General features: G+C 46.5%; 10 non-coding genes across 10 annotated transcripts; all 10 read right to left on the bottom strand.

Moving 5' to 3' along the window:
* Nucleotides 1–170: 170 nt before the first annotated feature.
* TRNAH-GUG lies at nucleotides 171–242 on the bottom strand. Its single transcript has one exon. It is a non-coding gene; the product is annotated as a tRNA-His (tRNA).
* Nucleotides 243–872: 630 nt separating this feature from the next.
* On the bottom strand, nucleotides 873–944 carry TRNAH-GUG. The gene has a single exon. It is a non-coding gene; the product is annotated as a tRNA-His (tRNA).
* Nucleotides 945–1,574: 630 nt separating this feature from the next.
* TRNAH-GUG lies at nucleotides 1,575–1,646 on the bottom strand. The gene has a single exon. It is a non-coding gene; the product is annotated as a tRNA-His (tRNA).
* Nucleotides 1,647–2,275: 629 nt separating this feature from the next.
* Nucleotides 2,276–2,347, bottom strand: TRNAH-GUG. The gene has a single exon. It is a non-coding gene; the product is annotated as a tRNA-His (tRNA).
* Nucleotides 2,348–2,977: 630 nt separating this feature from the next.
* TRNAH-GUG lies at nucleotides 2,978–3,049 on the bottom strand. The gene has a single exon. It is a non-coding gene; the product is annotated as a tRNA-His (tRNA).
* A 628-nt stretch (nucleotides 3,050–3,677) lies between these two features.
* On the bottom strand, nucleotides 3,678–3,749 carry TRNAH-GUG. The gene has a single exon. It is a non-coding gene; the product is annotated as a tRNA-His (tRNA).
* A 1,330-nt stretch (nucleotides 3,750–5,079) lies between these two features.
* On the bottom strand, nucleotides 5,080–5,151 carry TRNAH-GUG. Its single transcript has one exon. It is a non-coding gene; the product is annotated as a tRNA-His (tRNA).
* Nucleotides 5,152–5,781: 630 nt separating this feature from the next.
* TRNAH-GUG lies at nucleotides 5,782–5,853 on the bottom strand. Its single transcript has one exon. It is a non-coding gene; the product is annotated as a tRNA-His (tRNA).
* Nucleotides 5,854–8,585: 2,732 nt separating this feature from the next.
* On the bottom strand, nucleotides 8,586–8,657 carry TRNAH-GUG. The gene has a single exon. It is a non-coding gene; the product is annotated as a tRNA-His (tRNA).
* A 629-nt stretch (nucleotides 8,658–9,286) lies between these two features.
* TRNAH-GUG lies at nucleotides 9,287–9,358 on the bottom strand. Its single transcript has one exon. It is a non-coding gene; the product is annotated as a tRNA-His (tRNA).
* Nucleotides 9,359–19,690: the final 10,332 nt, after the last annotated feature.

Here is a 19,690-nt window from a genome sequence, read left to right as displayed (position 1 = left end):
TGAAGGCAGATGCCTATATGCCACCAGTACTAGCTTGTATCTGGTTTTCGCTTTCCTGTGCTTCTCTTCATGATTCTAATCCATTCTGCTGCAAACAAAGCAGATTTGGAATCCAAAGGGAACTAGGAAAACCTCCTCCTATTCTATCTGCAGGGCCAAAAGTTGCTACCTGCTGTGACTCGGAGTTGAACCGAGGTTGCTGCGGCCACAACGCAGAGTACTAACCACTATACGATCACAGCCAACCACCTTACAGCTTTCCTGTGGTGTTTTCTGTATGCTACAGTTAAAGTGGCCTGTAGCCAGAGGAACAGCACCATCTGCTGTCTTTACCGAACCTTGTTTTGTTACTTTCAACAAGCTTGCAGCAAGCATGTGCTGGTGAAAGCTCTAGTAGGGCATTCCACAATACAGATTGTCACACTTCAATTGCCCTTTAATGAGCTTGCTAATCCTCTGAGTGTGTCATAAAGAGAAACTCTCCTTTTCCAGTTTGTGCGAGCATTTTGTTTAGGATTAATGTCATCAGCCCTATGACAGATGTGAGAAAACGTAGAGAAAGAACTTTACTACAGAGAGAGCGAAATATTCCTACCGTGAAGGAAAACCCTCCACTGAAAGCTAGCGCTGCCGGCCAGATGTTTAAGAAAACACACTTAGGCAGGAAAAAAGGACTTAAGCCATTGTGCTCATCACTGCTTTGAAGGCAGATGCCTATATGCCACCAGTACTAGCTTGTAGCTGGTTTTCCCTTTCCTGTGCTTCTCTTCATGTTTCTAATCCATTTTTTCTGGAAACAAAGCAGATTTGGAATACAACCTAAACTAGAAAAACCTCCTCCTATTTTATCTGCAGGGCCAAAAGTTGCTACCTGCTGTGACTCGGAGTCGAACCGAGGTTGCTGCGGCCACAACGCAGAGTACTAACCACTATACGATCACAGCCAGCCACCTTACAGCTTTCCTGTGGTGCTTTCTGTATGCTACAGTTAAAGTGGCCTGTAGCCAGAGGAACAGCACCATCTGCTGTCTTTACCGAGCCTTGTTTTGTTACTTTCAACAAGCTTGCAGCAAGCATGTGCTGGTGAAAGCTCTAGTAGGGCCTTCCACAATACAGATTGTCACACTTCAATTGCCCTTTAATGAGCTTGCTAATCCTCTGAGTGTGTCATAAAGAGAAACTCTCCTTTTCCAGTTTGTGCGAGCATTTTGTTTAGGATTAATGTCATCAGCCCTATGACAGATGTGAGAAAACGTAGAGAAAGAACTTTACTGCAGAGAGAGCGAAATATTCCTACCGTGAAGGAAAACCCTCCACTGAAAGCTAGCGCTGCCGGCCAGATGTTTAAGAAAACACACTTAGGCAGGAAAAAAGGACTTAAGCCATTGTGCTCATCACTGCTTTGAAGGCAGATGCCTATATGCCACCAGTACTAGCTTGTAGCTGGTTTTCCCTTTCCTGTGCTTCTCTTCATGTTTCTAATCCATTTTTTCTGGAAACAAAGCAGATTTGGAATACAACCTGAACTAGGAAAACCTCCTCCTATTTTATCTGCAGGGCCAAAAGTTGCTACCTGCTGTGACTCGGAGTCGAACCGAGGTTGCTGCGGCCACAACGCAGAGTACTAACCACTATACGATCACAGCCAACCACCTTACAGCTTTCCTGTGGTGTTTTCTGTATGCTACAGTTAAAGTGGCCTGTAGCCAGAGGAACAGCACCATCTGCTGTCTTTACCGAGCCTTGTTTTGTTACTTTCAACAAGCTTGCAGCAAGCATGTGCTGGTGAAAGCTCTAGTAGGGCCTTCCACAATACAGATTGTCACATTTCAATTGCCCTTTAATGAGCTTGCTAATCCTCTGAGTGTGTCATAAAGAGAGACTCTCCTTTTCCAGTTTGTGCGAGCATTTTGTTTAGGATTAATGTCATCAGCCCTATGACAGATGTGAGAAAACGTAGAGAAAGAACTTTACTGCAGAGAGAGCGAAATATTCCTACCGTGAAGGAAAACACTCCACTGAAAGCTAGCGCTGCCGGCCAGATGTTTAAGAAAACACACTTAGGCAGGAAAAAAGGACTTAAGCCATTGTGCTCATCACTGCTTTGAAGGCAGATGCCTATATGCCACCAGTACTAGCTTGTATCTGGTTTTCCCTTTCCTGTGCTTCTCTTCATGATTCTAATCCATTCTGCTGCAAACAAAGCAGATTTGGAATCCAAAGGGAACTAGGAAAACCTCCTCCTATTCTATCTGCAGGGCCAAAATTTGCTATCTGCTGTGACTCGGAGTCGAACCGAGGTTGCTGCGGCCACAACGCAGAGTACTAACCACTATACGATCACAGCCAGCCACCTTACAGCTTTCCTGTGGTGCTTTCTGTATGCTACAGTTAAAGTGGCCTGTAGCCAGAGGAACAGCACCATCTGCTGTCTTTACCGAGCCTTGTTTTGTTACTTTCAACAAGCTTGCAGCAAGCATGTGCTGGTGAAAGCTCTAGTAGGGCCTTCCACAATACAGATTGTCACACTTCAATTGCCCTTTAATGAGCTTGCTAATCCTCTGAGTGTGTCATAAAGAGAAACTCTCCTTTTCCAGTTTGTGCCAGCATTTTGTTTAGGATTAATGTCATCAGCCCTATGACAGATGTGAGAAAACGTAGAGAAAGAACTTTACTACAGAGAGAGCGAAATATTCCTACCGTGAAGGAAAACCCTCCACTGAAAGCTAGCGCTGCCGGCCAGATGTTTAAGAAAACACACTTAGGCAGGAAAAAAGGACTTAAGCCATTGTGCTCATCACTGCTTTGAAGGCAGATGCCTATATGCCACCAGTACTAGCTTGTAGCTGGTTTTCCCTTTCCTGTGCTTCTCTTCATGTTTCTAATCCATTTTTTCTGGAAACAAAGCAGATTTGGAATACAACCTGAACTAGGAAAACCTCCTCCTATTTTATCTGCAGGGCCAAAAGTTGCTACCTGCTGTGACTCGGAGTCGAACCGAGGTTGCTGCGGCCACAACGCAGAGTACTAACCACTATACGATCACAGCCAGCCACCTTACAGCTTCCTGTGGTGTTTTCTGTATGCTACAGTTAAAGTGGCCTGTAGCCAGAGGAACAGCACCATCTGCTGTCTTTACCGAGCCTTGTTTTGTTACTTTCAACAAGCTTGCAGCAAGCATGTGCTGGTGAAAGCTCTAGTAGGGCCTTCCACAATACAGATTGTCACATTTCAATTGCCCTTTAATGAGCTTGCTAATCCTCTGAGTGTGTCATAAAGAGAGACTCTCCTTTTCCAGTTTGTGCGAGCATTTTGTTTAGGATTAATGTCATCAGCCCTATGACAGATGTGAGAAAACGTAGAGAAAGAACTTTACTGCAGAGAGAGCGAAATATTCCTACCGTGAAGGAAAACACTCCACTGAAAGCTAGCGCTGCCGGCCAGATGTTTAAGAAAACACACTTAGGCAGGAAAAAAGGACTTAAGCCATTGTGCTCATCACTGCTTTGAAGGCAGATGCCTATATGCCACCAGTACTAGCTTGTATCTGGTTTTCCCTTTCCTGTGCTTCTCTTCATGATTCTAATCCATTCTGCTGCAAACAAAGCAGATTTGGAATCCAAAGGGAACTAGGAAAACCTCCTCCTATTCTATCTGCAGGGCCAAAAGTTGCTACCTGCTGTGACTCGGAGTCGAACCGAGGTTGCTGCGGCCACAACGCAGAGTACTAACCACTATACGATCACAGCCAGCCACCTTACAGCTTGTCCATGGTGTTTTCTGTATGCTACAGTTAAAGTGGCCTGTAGCCAGAGGAACAGCACCATCTGCTGTCTTTACCGAACCTTGTTTTGTTACTTTCAACAGGCTTGCAGCAAGCATGTGCAGGTGAAAGCTCTAGTAGGGCATTCCACAATACAGATTGTCACATTTCAATTGCCCTTTAATGAGCTTGCTAATCCTCTGAGTGTGTCATAAAGAGAGACTCTCCTTTTCCAGTTTGTGCGAGCATTTTGTTTAGGATTAATGTCATCAGCCCTATGACAGATGTGAGAAAACGTAGAGAAAGAACTTTACTACAGAGAGAGCGAAATATTCCTACCGTGAAGGAAAACCCTCCACTGAAAGCTAGCGCTGCCGGCCAGATGTTTAAGAAAACACACTTAGGCAGGAAAAAAGGACTTAAGCCATTGTGCTCATCACTGCTTTGAAGGCAGATGCCTATATGCCACCAGTACTAGCTTGTAGCTGGTTTTCCCTTTCCTGTGCTTCTCTTCATGATTCTAATCCATTCTGCTGCAAACAAAGCAGATTTGGAATCCAAAGGGAACTAGGAAAACCTCCTCCTATTCTATCTGCAGGGCCAAATGTTGCTACCTGCTGTGACTCAGAGTCGAACCGAGGTTGCTGCGGCCACAACGCAGAGTACTAACCACTATACGATCACAGCCAGCCACCTTACAGCTTGCCCATGGTGTTTTCTGTATGCTACAGTTAAAGAGGCCTGTAGCCAGAGGAACAGCACCATCTGCTGTCTTTACCGAGCCTTGTTTTGTTACTTTCAACAAGCTTGCAGCAAGCATGTGCTGGTGAAATCTCTAGTAGGGCCTTCCACAATACAGATTGTCACATTTCAATTGCCCTTTAATGAGCTTGCTAATCCTCTGAGTGTGTCATAAAGAGAGACTCTCCTTTTCCAGTTTGTGCGAGCATTTTGTTTAGGATTAATGTCATCAGCCCTATGACAGATGTGAGAAAACGTAGAGAAAGAACTTTACTGCAGAGAGAGCGAAATATTCCTACCGTGAAGGAAAACCCTCCACTGAAAGCTAGCGCTGCCGGCCAGATGTTTAAGAAAACACACTTAGGCAGGAAAAAAGGACTTAAGCCATTGTGCTCATCACTGCTTTGAAGGCAGATGCCTATATGCCACCAGTACTAGCTTGTATCTGGTTTTCCCTTTCCTGTGCTTCTCTTCATGATTCTAATCCATTCTGCTGCAAACAAAGCAGATTTGGAATCCAAAGGGAACTAGGAAAACCTCCTCCTATTCTATCTGCAGGGCCAAAAGTTGCTACCTGCTGTGACTCGGAGTCGAACCGAGGTTGCTGCGGCCACAACGCAGAGTACTAACCACTATACGATCACAGCCAACCACCTTACAGCTTTCCTGTGGTGTTTTCTGTATGCTACAGTTAAAGTGGCCTGTAGCCAGAGGAACAGCACCATCTGCTGTCTTTACCGAACCTTGTTTTGTTACTTTCAACAAGCTTGCAGCAAGCATGTGCTGGTGAAAGCTCTAGTAGGGCCTTCCACAATACAGATTGTCACACTTCAATTGCCCTTTAATGAGCTTGCTAATCCTCTGAGTGTGTCATAAAGAGAAACTCTCCTTTTCCAGTTTGTGCGAGCATTTTGTTTAGGATTAATGTCATCAGCCCTATGACAGATGTGAGAAAACGTAGAGAAAGAACTTTACTACAGAGAGAGCGAAATATTCCTACCGTGAAGGAAAACACTCCACTGAAAGCTAGCGCTGCCGGCCAGATGTTTAAGAAAACACACTTAGGCAGGAAAAAAGGACTTAAGCCATTGTGCTCATCACTGCTTTGAAGGCAGATGCCTATATGCCACCAGTACTAGCTTGTAGCTGGTTTTCCCTTTCCTGTGCTTCTCTTCATGTTTCTAATCCAATTTTTCTGGAAACAAAGCAGATTTGGAATACAACCTGAACTAGGAAAACCTCCTCCTATTTTATCTGCAGGGCCAAAAGTTGCTACCTGCTGTGACTCGGAGTCGAACCGAGGTTGCTGCGGCCACAACGCAGAGTACTAACCACTATACGATCACAGCCAGCCACCTTACAGCTTGTCCTGTGGTGTTTTCTGTATGCTACAGTTAAAGTGGCCTGTAGCCAGAGGAACAGCACCATCTGCTGTCTTTACCGAGCCTTGTTTTGTTACTTTCAACAAGCTTGCAGCAAGCATGTGCTGGTGAAAGCTCTAGTAGGGCCTTCCACAATACAGATTGTCACACTTCAATTGCCCTTTAATGAGCTTGCTAATCCTCTGAGTGTGTCATAAAGAGAAACTCTCCTTTTCCAGTTTGTGCGAGCATTTTGTTTAGGATTAATGTCATCAGCCCTATGACAGATGTGAGAAAACGTAGAGAAAGAACTTACTGCAGAGAGAGCGAAATATTCCTACCGTGAAGGAAAACACTCCACTGAAAGCTAGCGCTGCCGGCCAGATGTTTAAGAAAACACACTTAGGCAGGAAAAAAGGACTTAAGCCATTGTGCTCATCACTGCTTTGAAGGCAGATGCCTATATGCCACCAGTACTAGCTTGTAGCTGGTTTTCCCTTTCCTGTGCTTCTCTTCATGTTTCTAATCCATTTTTTCTGGAAACAAAGCAGATTTGGAATACAACCTGAACTAGGAAAACCTCCTCCTATTTTATCTGCAGGGCCAAAAGTTGCTACCTGCTGTGACTCGGAGTCGAACAGAGGTTGCTGCGGCCACAACGCAAAGTACTAACCACTATACGATCACAGCCAACCACCTTACAGCTTTCCTGTAGTGTTTTCTGTATGCTACAGTTAAAGTGGCCTGTAGCCAGAGGAACAGCACCATCTGCTGTCTTTACCGAGCCTTGTTTTGTTACTTTCAACAAGCTTGCAGCAAGCATGTGCTGGTGAAAGCTCTAGTAGGGCCTTCCACAATACAGATTGTCACACTTCAATTGCCCTTTAATGAGCTTGCTAATCCTCTGAGTGTGTCATAAAGAGAGACTCTCCTTTTCCAGTTTGTGCGAGCATTTTGTTTAGGATTAATGTCAACAGCCCTATGACAGATGTGAGAAAACGTAGAGAAAGAACTTTACTGCAGAGAGAGCGAAATATTCCTACCGTGAAGGAAAACACTCCACTGAAAGCTAGCGCTGCCGGCCAGATGTTTAAGAAAACACACTTAGGCAGGAAAAAAGGACTTAAGCCATTGTGCTCATCACTGCTTTGAAGGCAGATGCCTATATGCCACCAGTACTAGCTTGTATCTGGTTTTCCCTTTCCTGTGCTTCTCTTCATGATTCTAATCCATTCTGCTGCAAACAAAGCAGATTTGGAATCCAAAGGGAACTAGGAAAACCTCCTCCTATTCTATCTGCAGGGCCAAAATTTGCTATCTGCTGTGACTCGGAGTCCAACCGAGGTTGCTGCGGCCACAACGCAGAGTACTAACCACTATACGATCACAGCCAGCCACCTTACAGCTTTCCATGGTGTTTTCTGTATGCTACAGTTGAAGTGGCCTGTAGCCAGAGGAACAGCACCATCTGCTGTCTTTACCGAGCCTTGTTTTGTTACTTTCAACAAGCTTGCAGCAAGCATGTGCTGGTGAAAGCTCTAGTAGGGCCTTCCACAATACAGATTGTCACATTTCAATTGCCCTTTAATGAGCTTGCTAATCCTCTGAGTGTGTCATAAAGAGAGACTCTCCTTTTCCAGTTTGTGCGAGCATTTTGTTTAGGATTAATGTCATCAGCCCTATGACAGATGTGAGAAAACGTAGAGAAAGAACTTTACTGCAGAGAGAGCGAAATATTCCTACCGTGAAGGAAAACACTCCACTGAAAGCTAGCGCTGCCGGCCAGATGTTTAAGAAAACACACTTAGGCAGGAAAAAAGGACTTAAGCCATTGTGCTCATCACTGCTTTGAAGGCAGATGCGTATATGCCACCAGTACTAGCTTGTATCTGGTTTTCCCTTTCCTGTGCTTCTCTTCATGATTCTAATCCATTCTGCTGCAAACAAAGCAGATTTGGAATCCAAAGGGAACTAGGAAAACCTCCTCCTATTCTATCAGCAGGGCCAAAAGTTGCTACCTGCTGTGACTCGGAGTTCAACAGAGCTTGCTGCGGCCACAATGCAGAGTACTAACCACTATACGATCACAGCCAGCCACCTTACAGCTTGTCCACGGTGCTTTCTGTATGCTACAGTTAAAGTGGCCTGTAGCCAGAGGAACAGCACCATCTGCTGTCTTTACCGAACCTTGTTTTGTTACTTTCAACAAGCTTGCAGCAAGCATGTGCTGGTGAAAGCTCTAGTAGGGCCTTCCACAATACAGATTGTCACATTTCAATTGCCCTTTAATGAGCTTGCTAATCCTCTGAGTGTGTCATAAAGAGAGACTCTCCTTTTCCAGTTTGTGCAAGCATTTTGTTTAGGATTAATGTCATCAGCCCTATGACAGATGTGAGAAAACGTAGAGAAAGAACGTTACTGCAGAGAGAGCGAAATATTCCTACCGTGAAGGAAAACCCTCCACTGAAAGCTAGCGCTGCCGGCCAGATGTTTAAGAAAACACACTTAGGCAGGAAAAAAGGACTTAAGCCATTGTGCTCATCACTGCTTTGAAGGCAGATGCCTATATGCCACCAGTACTAGCTTGTAGCTGGTTTTCCCTTTCCTGTGCTTCTCTTCATGATTCTAATCCATTCTGCTGCAAACAAAGCAGATTTGGAATCCAAAGGGAACTAGGAAAACCTCCTCCTATTCTATCTGCAGGGCCAAAAGTTGCTACCTGCTGTGACTCGGAGTCGAACCGAGGTTGCTGCGGCCACAACGCAGAGTACTAACCACTATACGATCACAGCCAGCCACCTTACAGCTTGCCCATGGTGTTTTCTGTATGCTACAGTTAAAGTGGCCTGTAGCCAGAGGAACAGCACCATCTGCTGTCTTTACCGAGCCTTGTTTTGTTACTTTCAACAAGCTTGCAGCAAGCATGTGCTGGTGAAATCTCTAGTAGGGCCTTCCACAATACAGATTGTCACATTTCAATTGCCCTTTAATGAGCTTGCTAATCCTCTGAGTGTGTCATAAAGAGAGACTCTCCTTTTCCAGTTTGTGCGAGCATTTTGTTTAGGATTAATGTCATCAGCCCTATGACAGATGTGAGAAAACGTAGAGAAAGAACATTACTGCAGAGAGAGCGAAATATTCCTACCGTGAAGGAAAACCCTCCACTGAAAGCTAGCGCTGCCGGCCAGATGTTTAAGAAAACACACTTAGGCAGGAAAAAAGGACTTAAGCCATTGTGCTCATCACTCCTTTGAAGGCAGATGCCTATATGCCACCAGTACTAGCTTGTATCTGGTTTTCGCTTTCCTGTGCTTCTCTTCATGATTCTAATCCATTCTGCTGCAAACAAAGCAGATTTGGAATCCAAAGGGAACTAGTAAAACCTCCTCCTATTCTATCTGCAGGGCCAAAAGTTGCTACCTGCTGTGACTCGGAGTTGAACCGAGGTTGCTGCGGCCACAACGCAGAGTACTAACCACTATACGATCACAGCCAGCCACCTTACAGCTTGTCCATGGTGCTTTCTGTATGCTACAGTTAAAGTGGCCTGTAGCCAGAGGACCAGCACCATCTGCTGTCTTTACCGAACCTTGTTTTGTTACTTTCAACAAGCTTGCAGCAAGCATGTGCTGGTGAAAGCTCTAGTAGGGCATTCCACAATACAGATTGTCACACTTCAATTGCCCTTTAATGAGCTTGCTAATCCTCTGAGTGTGTCATAAAGAGAGACTCTCCTTTTCCAGTTTGTGCGAGCATTTTGTTTAGGATTAATGTCATCAGCCCTATGACAGATGTGAGAAAACGTAGAGAAAGAACATTACTGCAGATAGAGCGAAATATTCCTACCGTGAAGGAAAACCCTCCACTGAAAGCTAGCGCTGCCGGCCAGATGTTTAAGAAAACACACTTAGGCAGGAAAAAAGGACTTAAGCCATTGTGCTCATCACTGCTTTGAAGGCAGATGCCTATATGCCACCAGTACTAGCTTGTAGCTGGTTTTCCCTTTCCTGTGCTTCTCTTCATGTTTCTAATCCATTTTTTCTGGAAACAAAGCAGATTTGGAATACAACCTGAACTAGGAAAACCTCCTCCTATTTTATCTGCAGGGCCAAAAGTTGCTACCTGCTGTGACTCGGAGTCGAACAGAGGTTGCTGCGGCCACAACGCAGAGTACTAACCACTATACGATCACAGCCAACCACCTTACAGCTTTGCTGTGGTGTTTTCTGTATGCTACAGTTAAAGTGGCCTGTAGCCAGAGGAACAGCACCATCTTCTGTCTTTACCGAGCCTTGTTTTGTTACTTTCAACAAGCTTGCAGCAAGCATGTGCTGGTGAAAGCTCTAGTAGGGCCTTCCACAATACAGATTGTCACATTTCAATTGCCCTTTAATGAGCTTGCTAATCCTCTGAGTGTGTCATAAAGAGAGACTCTCCTTTTCCAGTTTGTGCGAGCATTTTGTTTAGGATTAATGTCATCAGCCCTATGACAGATGTGAGAAAACGTAGAGAAAGAACTTTACTGCAGAGAGAGCGAAATATTCCTACCGTGAAGGAAAACACTCCACTGAAAGCTAGCGCTGCCGGCCAGATGTTTAAGAAAACACACTTAGGCAGGAAAAAAGGACTTAAGCCATTGTGCTCATCACTGCTTTGAAGGCAGATGCCTATATGCCACCAGTACTAGCTTGTATCTGGTTTTCCCTTTCCTGTGCTTCTCTTCATGATTCTAATCCATTCTGCTGCAAACAAAGCAGATTTGTTTTTCTTGAACCCTCATCTCCATCCCTCATTCTCGGAGACTTCAACATACACGTTGATGACCTGTCCAACTCTCACGCTTCTCAGTTCCTCACTCTAACATTATCCTTCAACCTCCAGCTTTGTTCCACCACCCCTACTCACCGTGATGGCCATTGCCTTGACCTCGTCCTCTCCTCTTCTGGCTCACCCTCCAATTTCCACACCTCAGCTCTTCCTGTCTCTGATCATCACCTGATCACCTTCACACTTCTTCACCCTCCCCCTCAGCCCCGCCCAACATTAACCACTACTTCCAGGAATCTCCAGATTATTGACCCTCCCACCTTATCATCTAGTATTTCTAATCTCCTCCCCTCCATCATGTCCTCCGAGTCTGTTGACGAGGCTGTCTCCGCTTACAATGCCACTCTCTCCTCTGCTCTGGACACCCTTGCACCATCCACCTCCCGTCCCACAAGGCGTACTAATCCCCAGCCCTGGCTGACCCCTTGCATCCGTTACCTTCGCTCCTGCGCCCGATCTGCTGAACGCCTCTGGAGGAAATCTCGCACCCATTCAGATTTCCTTCACTACAAATTCATGCTATCCTCCTTCCAGTCCTCACTATTCCTTGCCAAACAGGACTATTACACCCAATTGACTAATTCTCTCAGCTCTAACCCTCGTCGTCTCTTCGCCACCCTTAACTCCCTCCTCAAAGTGCCCTCCGCTCCCACCCCCCCGTCACTCTCTCCTCAATCACTGGCTGACTACTTCCGCGACAAGGTGCAAAAGATCAACCTTGAGTTCACTACCAAGCCACCTCCTCCTCTTCACCCTTCAACCCTCTCCCTCAACCAACCAACCCAGACCTCTTTCTCCTCCTTTCCTGATATCTCCGAGGAGGAAACCGCCCGCCTTCTTTCCTCCTCAAAATGCACCACTTGTTCCTCTGATCCCATCCCCACCAACTTACTTAACACCATCTCTCCTACTATCACCCCCTCCATCTGTCATATCCTCAACCTCTCTCTCTCCACTGCAACTGTCCCCGACACCTTCAAGCATGCTGTAGTCACGCCACTCCTCAAAAAACCATCACTAGACCCTACCTGTCCCTCCAACTACCGCCCCATCTCCCTCCTACCCTTCCTCTCCAAGACACTTGAGCGCGCAGTCCACAGCCGCTGCCTTGATTTTCTCTCCTCTCATGCCATCCTTGATCCGCTTCAATCCGGTTTTCGCCCTCTTCACTCGACAGAAACAGCACTTTCTAAAGTCTGTAATGACCTGTTCCTTGCCAAATCCAGAGGCCACTACTCCATCCTCATCCTCCTGGATCTATCCGCTGCTTTTGACACTGTCAATCATGACTTACTTCTTGCCACACTGTCCTCATTTGGGTTCCAGGGCTCTGTCCTCTCCTGGTTCTCCTCCTATCTCTCCCACCGCACCTTCAAAGTTCACTCTCATGGATCTTCCTCCACCCCCATCCCCTTATCTGTTGGTGTTCCCCAGGGATCGGTCCTTGGACCCCTTCTCTTCTCAATCTACACCTCTTCCCTGGGCTCCCTGATCTCATCTCATGGTTTCCAGTATCATCTCTATGCTGATGACACCCAACTGTATCTCTCCACACCAGACATCACCGCGGAGACCCAGGCAAAGGTATCGGCCTGCTTATCCGACATTGCTGCCTGGATGTCCAACCGCCACCTGAAACTGAACATGTCCAAGACCGAGCTTATCGTCTTTCCACCAAAACCCACTTCTCCTCTTCCTCCACTTTCTATCTCAGTTGATAACACCCTCATCCTCCCCGTCTCATCTGCCCGCAACCTCGGAGTCATCTTTGACTCCTCTCTTTCCTTCTCTGCGCATATCCAGCAGATAGCCAAGACCTGTCGCTTCTTCCTCTTTAACATCAGCAAAATTCGCCCTTTCCTCTCTGAACACACCACCCGAACTCTCGTCCACGCTCTCATTACCTCTCGCCTGGACTACTGCAACTTACTCCTCACCGGCCTCCCACTTAGCCATCTATCCCCCCTTCAGTCTGTTCAGAACTCTGCTGCACGTCTCATATTCCGCCAGAACCGATATACTCATATCACCCCTCTCCTCAGGTCACTTCACTGGCTTCCGATCAGATACCGCATTCAATTCAAGCTTCTCCTTCTTACCTACAAATGCACTCAGTCTGCTGCCCCTCACTACCTCTCTACCCTCATCTCCCCTTACGTTCCCGCCCGTAACCTCCGTTCACAGGATAAATCCCTCCTCTCAGTACCCTTCTCCACCACCGCCAACTCCAGGCTCCGCTCATTCTGCCTCGCCTCACCCTATGCTTGGAACAACCTTCCTGAACCCTTACGCCAAGCCCCCTCCCTGCCCATCTTCAAGTCTTTGCTTAAAGCCCACCTCTTCAATGCTGCGTTCGGCACCTAACCCTTACCGTTCAGTGAATCCAGACTGCCCCAATTTGACTGCCCCGATCGGACCGACCGTTCACTTGTCTATTAGATTGTAAGCTCTTTGAGCAGGGACTGTCTCTCTTTGTTAAATTGTACAGCGCTGCGTAACCCTAGTAGCGCTCTAGAAATGTTAAGTAGTAGTAGTAGTAGTAGTATTTGGAATCCAAAGGGAACTAGGAAAACCTCCTCCTATTCTATCTGCAGGGCCAAAATTTGCTACCTGCTGTGACTCGGAGTTGAATAGAGGTTGCTGCGGCCACAACGCAGAGTACTAACCACTATACGATTACAGCCAACCACCTTACAGCTTTCCTGTGGTGTTTTCTGTATGCTACAGTTAAAGTGGCCTGTAGCCAGAGGAATAGCACCATCTGCTGTCTTTACCGAGCCTTGTTTTGTTACTTTCAACAAGCTTGCAGCAAGCATGTGCTGGTGAAAGCTCTAGTAGGGCCTTCCACAATACAGATTGTCACATTTCAATTGCCCTTTAATGAGCTTGCTAATCCTCTGAGTGTGTCATAAAGAGAGACTCTCCTTTTCCAGTTTGTGCGAGCATTTTGTTTAGGATTAATGTCATCAGCCCTATGACAGATGTGAGAAAACGTAGAGAAAGAACGTTACTGCAGAGAGAGCGAAATATTCCTACCGTGAAGGAAAACCCTCCACTGAAAGCTAGCGCTGCCAGCCAGATGTTTAAGAAAACACACTTAGGCAGGAAAAAAGGACTTAAGCCATTGTGCTCATCACTGCTTTGAAGGCAGATGCCTATATGCCACCAGTACTAGCTTGTAGCTGGTTTTCCCTTTCCTGTGCTTCTCTTCATGATTCTAATCCATTCTGCTGCAAACAAAGCAGATTTGGAATCCAAAGGGAACTAGGAAAACCTCCTCCTATTCTATCTGCAGGGCCAAAAGTTGCTACCTGCTGTGACTCGGAGTCCAACCGAGGTTGCTGCGGCCACAACGCAGAGTACTAACCACTATACGATCACAGCCAGCCACCTTACAGCTTGCCCATGGTGTTTTCTGTATGCTACAGTTAAAGAGGCCTGTAGCCAGAGGAACAGCACCATCTGCTGTCTTTACCGAGCCTTGTTTTGTTACTTTCAACAAGCTTGCAGCAAGCATGTGCTGGTGAAATCTCTAGTAGGGCCTTCCACAATACAGATTGTCACATTTCAATTGCCCTTTAATGAGCTTGCTAATCCTCTGAGTGTGTCATAAAGAGAGACTCTCCTTTTCCAGTTTGTGCGAGCATTTTGTTTAGGATTAATGTCATCAGCCCTATTGAAGCAGCCATGGGCATAATCATATATAAGAAATCATATGAAGGGTTAATTCTGTTAAAAGCTTGAAGTTAGAATTCTAACTTTTTACTTTGCAACTGAAGTGAAGGTATGCCAGATGGTTCAGATTATATTGAACTCTAGCGTTTGCCGGGCTGGGTTAAAAAGGTCAGAGAAAGGAATTCCTTTCACCCTTGTGAATAATGAAAGCTAGCTCAACAGCTGTATATTATTAGGCATGCTGAGTAGCCTTTGTAAGCTCTGGCATGAGCCAGATATATTGTAGTTTAAAATGCTTAGATAGAAAATACTATTTAGAGAGAGAGAGGCAATAGATTAGTATTAACAAGTTTTTGATATTTAGAATATGTCTTATAAGAAATACTGATTCTGTGTAAATTAATAAGGTTTGTGTCTGTGTAGAATATCTGTTAAATTCTGTATTACTCTTTGTCTGCTGTTTAAGAGGTCAAGCAAGGACTGCAGTGAAGAGGTCAAACATGTGTTTTGACTTAGCTATAGTTCTGGCTGGTTCAATGTATAAGCTGATAGGTGAACGAGGTCAGGACTAGTCAGCTCTCTTCTCCTTGATTAATTGTAGGTAAATGTAGAAATGGTCCTGTATGCTATTAAGTAAGACTGACTTTTGACCTCTTTAATGAATACCAGAGTTTAGTTAGCAGTTAGTACTAGGAATATGAGAAATCAATCATAATGAGAAATGTAAGAGACTGGAGACCAAATGTCTGGTGTAAGGGGCCCCAGGTCAGAGGTCAGTTTGAGAAATATCAAACCTATGTAACTGATATTTCAAAAGTAATGATTGGTTGAGGCAAAGTGACCAATCTATTCCTTAACCAATTGGAGAGTAAGGGGGGGCTAGGCTAGGAGGGGGATAGAACAGTATTTAAGTGGGAGAAGAAGCAGTTTACGTCAGAAGGAGCTCAGAAGAAAGAGAAGGACAGAAGGAACAGACAGAAGAAGGAGAAGACAGCATAAGAAGAGAGCTGAGACAAAGACACAGAGAGAGAGAGAAGAGAGCTAGAACTGATGTCCTGCTTTGTTTGCTGGCAAATAAAGAAGATTACTTTCTCATTCTGGTGTGTGCTGTCTGACTCCTGAAGCATCACAAATTCATGCATCCATTCCTGCAACAATTCTTGGTGGCAGCGGTGGGATGAATCCTGCATTAATCCCAGCACCCAACTGACTGGAGAACATTCGCCGGGTATGTATTCTGTATTTTGTATTGTAATTCTAGCTAGAAAATTGTAAATCAGCCCCTCAAACAAATTGAGGAAGGAGAGCCTGATCAACTCTCAGCGAAGGCCCTAGTACCTTCTAATCTAGAGGAGATTAGAAGCGAAAACGCTTGAGCTTATCTGTATCTGAGAAATCTGAAATTGTTGGGTGGGATTTTCTGTATGGAATGTGTGATGCGTGAATGATTATTGAGTGCGGACTTCTTATAGCTGCATTTCCAATTAACGCGAGTTCAATTGGTCAGCAACGGAAGGAAGCGATTGCTGTCTGTCTACCTAGTGTTTCGAGAGTGCGGACCCCTTACTGCACTTTCAAAAATTCCCTCCCTTTTTGTGTGTTGTAACTGTAAGCATTATGGGTGGGACATCATCTAGACAAATTGATACTCCCCTAGACTGTATGCTTAAGAACTTTAGAAAAGGATTTTTAATTAATGACTATGGACAGACTTTAAGCTCAAGTACTCTAAGAACCTTGTGTGAAGTTGAGTGGCCATCTATGGGAGTGGGGTGGCCCCCTAGTGGCAGCTTAGATATTGAAGTAATCCGGAAGGTCTACAGCATAGTTGTAGGAGAACCAGAATATTCTGAACAACTCCCTTATATAGATTCCTGGGACAGCCTTGTGACTGACCCTCCCTCGTGGTTGAAAACTTATATGGGATCCCCAGTAAAATTCATGTTAGGCCGTGTTCAAAGAAAGATTAGAAAATCTAAACTAGAAGAGGGAAAGAGCCCCAGGAAGCCTACCACCCAATCGGTGGCTTCCGCCCCTACCCTGTCCGAGAAACCCATACTCTCTGATGACCCCTCAGACCTTGAGCCACCACCTTATGGCCCATTGTTGGGGTTCCGTGCTACCCCCAGAGATCCACGCCATCCAGCCCAAGCTTCTCCAGCACAGGCTTCTCCGGATAGTTCTTCCCCTCCTGTGCCAAACCTGCCACACCCTAGGTTGGACTTTTCACCCAGTCTCTACTCTCCTCTGCCACATCCTCTCCTGTTAACCTCTGAAGACCCGTTTTGGGTTCCACTCCCTGACTCCTCAACTCCTGACAGCCCAGCCTCTCCCTCTAATACCCCTACCCACTCATCAGGGGCCCGGCATCCCTTTCAATGGACTGAATCACCTGTGACCACCTCTCAGTCTATGAGTACCCCTCCCCATCCCTCAGGGGTTCAACATACCTCCACTGAATGGGTTAGACCTGCTGCAATCACCTTTGAGCATGATAGGAGGGTAGCTCCTAGCTCTACCTCAGGTTCCATTCCCACCTCCTCGAGAGTTCTGCCACTTCGTCAGGTAACTACCACTCGACCAGATCCTAATAATCAGGGTCAGGTTATACAGGCACAGGCCTATCAGTATGTACCCTTCACAACCACCGATCTCCTGAATTGGAAGACGCATTACCCCTCTTATACTGAAAAGCCTCAGGCAGTGGTGGACCTAGTGGCTAGCATTATGGCCACCCATAACCCAACCTGGACTGATTGTCAACAACTTCTCCTGACCCTCTTCACAACTGAGGAGAGGCGGAAGATTTTGCAAAATGCTGAGGCCATCACGCGAGCACGTGCTCCCGAGAGGACACCGGACCTAGAGGGATGGGTTAGAGCTCGGTTTCCTCGCGCAGCTCCAGCTTGGGATCCAAATGATGGGCAGCACTATGAACTGTTGTCTGGCTATTGCCGGGACTTGCTGGAAGGTATGAGGAAAGGCATAAAGAGGCCCATTAATCTGGCAAAGGTCTCTGAAATTCTCCAAGGGGCAACTGAATCCCCTGGGGCCTTTCTAGAGCGACTAATTGAAGCCTACAGAACATACACCCCATTTGACCCTGAAGCCCAAGAAAACCAGAGAATGGTGAATAGCGCATTGGTGGCCCAGAGTATGCCAGATATCCGGAAGAAGTTGCAGCGTCAGGAGGGATTCGCAGGGATGAATACCACCCAGCTAATTGAGATCGCAACCAAGGTTTTCATTAATAGAGATCAGGAGGTGCGCCGAGAGGCTGACCGGAAGATGCAGAAGAAGGCCGACCTTTTAGCGGCAGCCATTACTAATTCCACCCTTAACCGAGGTCGACCTCTAGCTAATGGGAAGCCAAAGTGGGACCCCGGACCACCAGCCAGGCCCCGAGATTCCTTCAATCAATCCCGGCCAAGGGGGGAGAATCCCAGACCAAGATTGGAGAGGGATCAGTGTGCCTATTGTAAGGAAAGAGGGCACTGGAAAGATGAATGCCCCCAGAGGCGCCAGGGACTGAGAAGGGGACCAGGAGATCGAGGAAGCCGAGGCCGAGTTCGAGAGGGAAGATATGAGCCTCCTGAATCTGACATCATCGGGATAGCCGAGATGGCAGAATGGGACGAATAGGACAGACCGGGTTCCTACAAACTGGGCTCCCAGGAACCTATGGTCAAGCTAACTATAGGGAGCCGCTCAATTCCATTCATGATTGATACAGGAGCTGAACATTCTGTTGTGACGGAGCGATTAGCGCCTGTGTCTGGAAAAACTGTCCGAGTGGTGGGAGCCACGGGGGTGCAGAACCGGAGGCCTTTCCTGACAACCCGTAGATGCCAATTAGGCTCACACATAGTCACTCATGAATTCCTGTATATGCCAGACTGTCCAATCCCTTTGTTAGGTCGAGACCTGCTGTCCAAGCTTAGGGCCCAAATTTCTTTTGACTCTGATGGCCAGACTTCAGTCTCCTTTCGGCCCCCGATATCCAGCCCTAAGGGTATATTGAGTTTCTGTTGCCCTCTTGAAGAAGAATGGCGGCTGCATCAGTCACATAGCCAAGTTGACCTACCCCTGGCAGACAGCTTTCGGGTTAGTGGGGTATGGGCAGAAGATAATCCCCCAGGGTTGGCCCGAAATATTCCTCCTGTACATGTAGATTTACTTCCAAGTGCCCGGCCAATCCATCTTCGCCAATACCCAATTCCCAGAAAGGCTCTGGAAGGGATTCAAGCACATTTGAATCGTCTGTTATCCTATGGAATTATTCGTCCTTGTCAGTCTCCATGGAATACGCCATTGTTGCCAGTTCAGAAGCCAGGGACTGAGGACTACCGGCCAGTCCAAGACTTACGAGTGGTCAACAAATCCACTATCTCATTACACCCTGTAGTGCCTAATCCATATGTCCTGCTAGGATTGATACCTTCTGGAGCTACCCATTTCACAACACTAGACCTAAAAGATGCCTTCTTTTGTATTCGGGTGGCCCCCGCCAGTCAACTGCTTTTCGCCTTTCAATGGGAAAACCCAGTAACAGGAAGGAAGCTTCAGTATACATGGACCCGCCTGCCACAGGGGTTCAAGAATTCCCCCACTATTTTTGGGACAGCCCTAGGGCAAGACCTTAAGACTTTTAAATCTGAGCCTTCCAGGCGAGTTTTACTCCAGTATGTAGATGACCTCCTGATTGCAGCAGTGACTCAGGAAGAGTGTTTTGAGGCTACTAGAGAATTGCTGGAGCTACTCTTGGATGCAGGCTATAAGGTCTCACGCTCAAAGGCCCAACTTTGTCAGTCAGAAGTGAAGTATTTGGGCTTTTGCATTTCCCAGGGAAGTCGGAGACTGGATGCTAGTAGGAAGCAAGCAGTTGCTGCAATTCCCCAACCCAAGTCCAGAAGAGAAGTTAGGGAATTTCTGGGAGCAGCCGGATTTTGCAGAATTTGGATTCCAAATTTTGCATTGATGGCGAAACCCCTTTACCAAGCCACAAAGGGGGGTGAAAAGGAACCATTTGAATGGGGACCTACTGCTCAACAATCCTTCATTGCCATAAAGAAAGCCCTACTCCAAGCCCCTGCGTTAGGCCTTCCTGATGTGGAGAAACCTTTCTCATTGTATGTCCATGAGCGACAGGGGGTTGCTCTGGGTGTGCTGACCCAGATGATGGGATCCTGGCAGAGGCCTGTTGCATACCTGTCTAAACAGCTGGATGGAGTGGCTAAAGGATGGCCAGCCTGCATGAGGGCCATTGCAGCAACAGCCTTACTGGTCCAGGAAGCTGATAAGTTGACCTTGGGGCAAGAACTGG

The sequence above is a fragment of the Microcaecilia unicolor genome, unplaced genomic scaffold (assembly GCF_901765095.1).
Source record: "Microcaecilia unicolor unplaced genomic scaffold, aMicUni1.1, whole genome shotgun sequence".
Lineage (NCBI taxonomy): Eukaryota > Metazoa > Chordata > Amphibia > Gymnophiona > Siphonopidae > Microcaecilia > Microcaecilia unicolor.
Note: the sequence above shows the minus strand (reverse complement) of the source record. Positions and strands in the feature narration are given on the sequence as shown.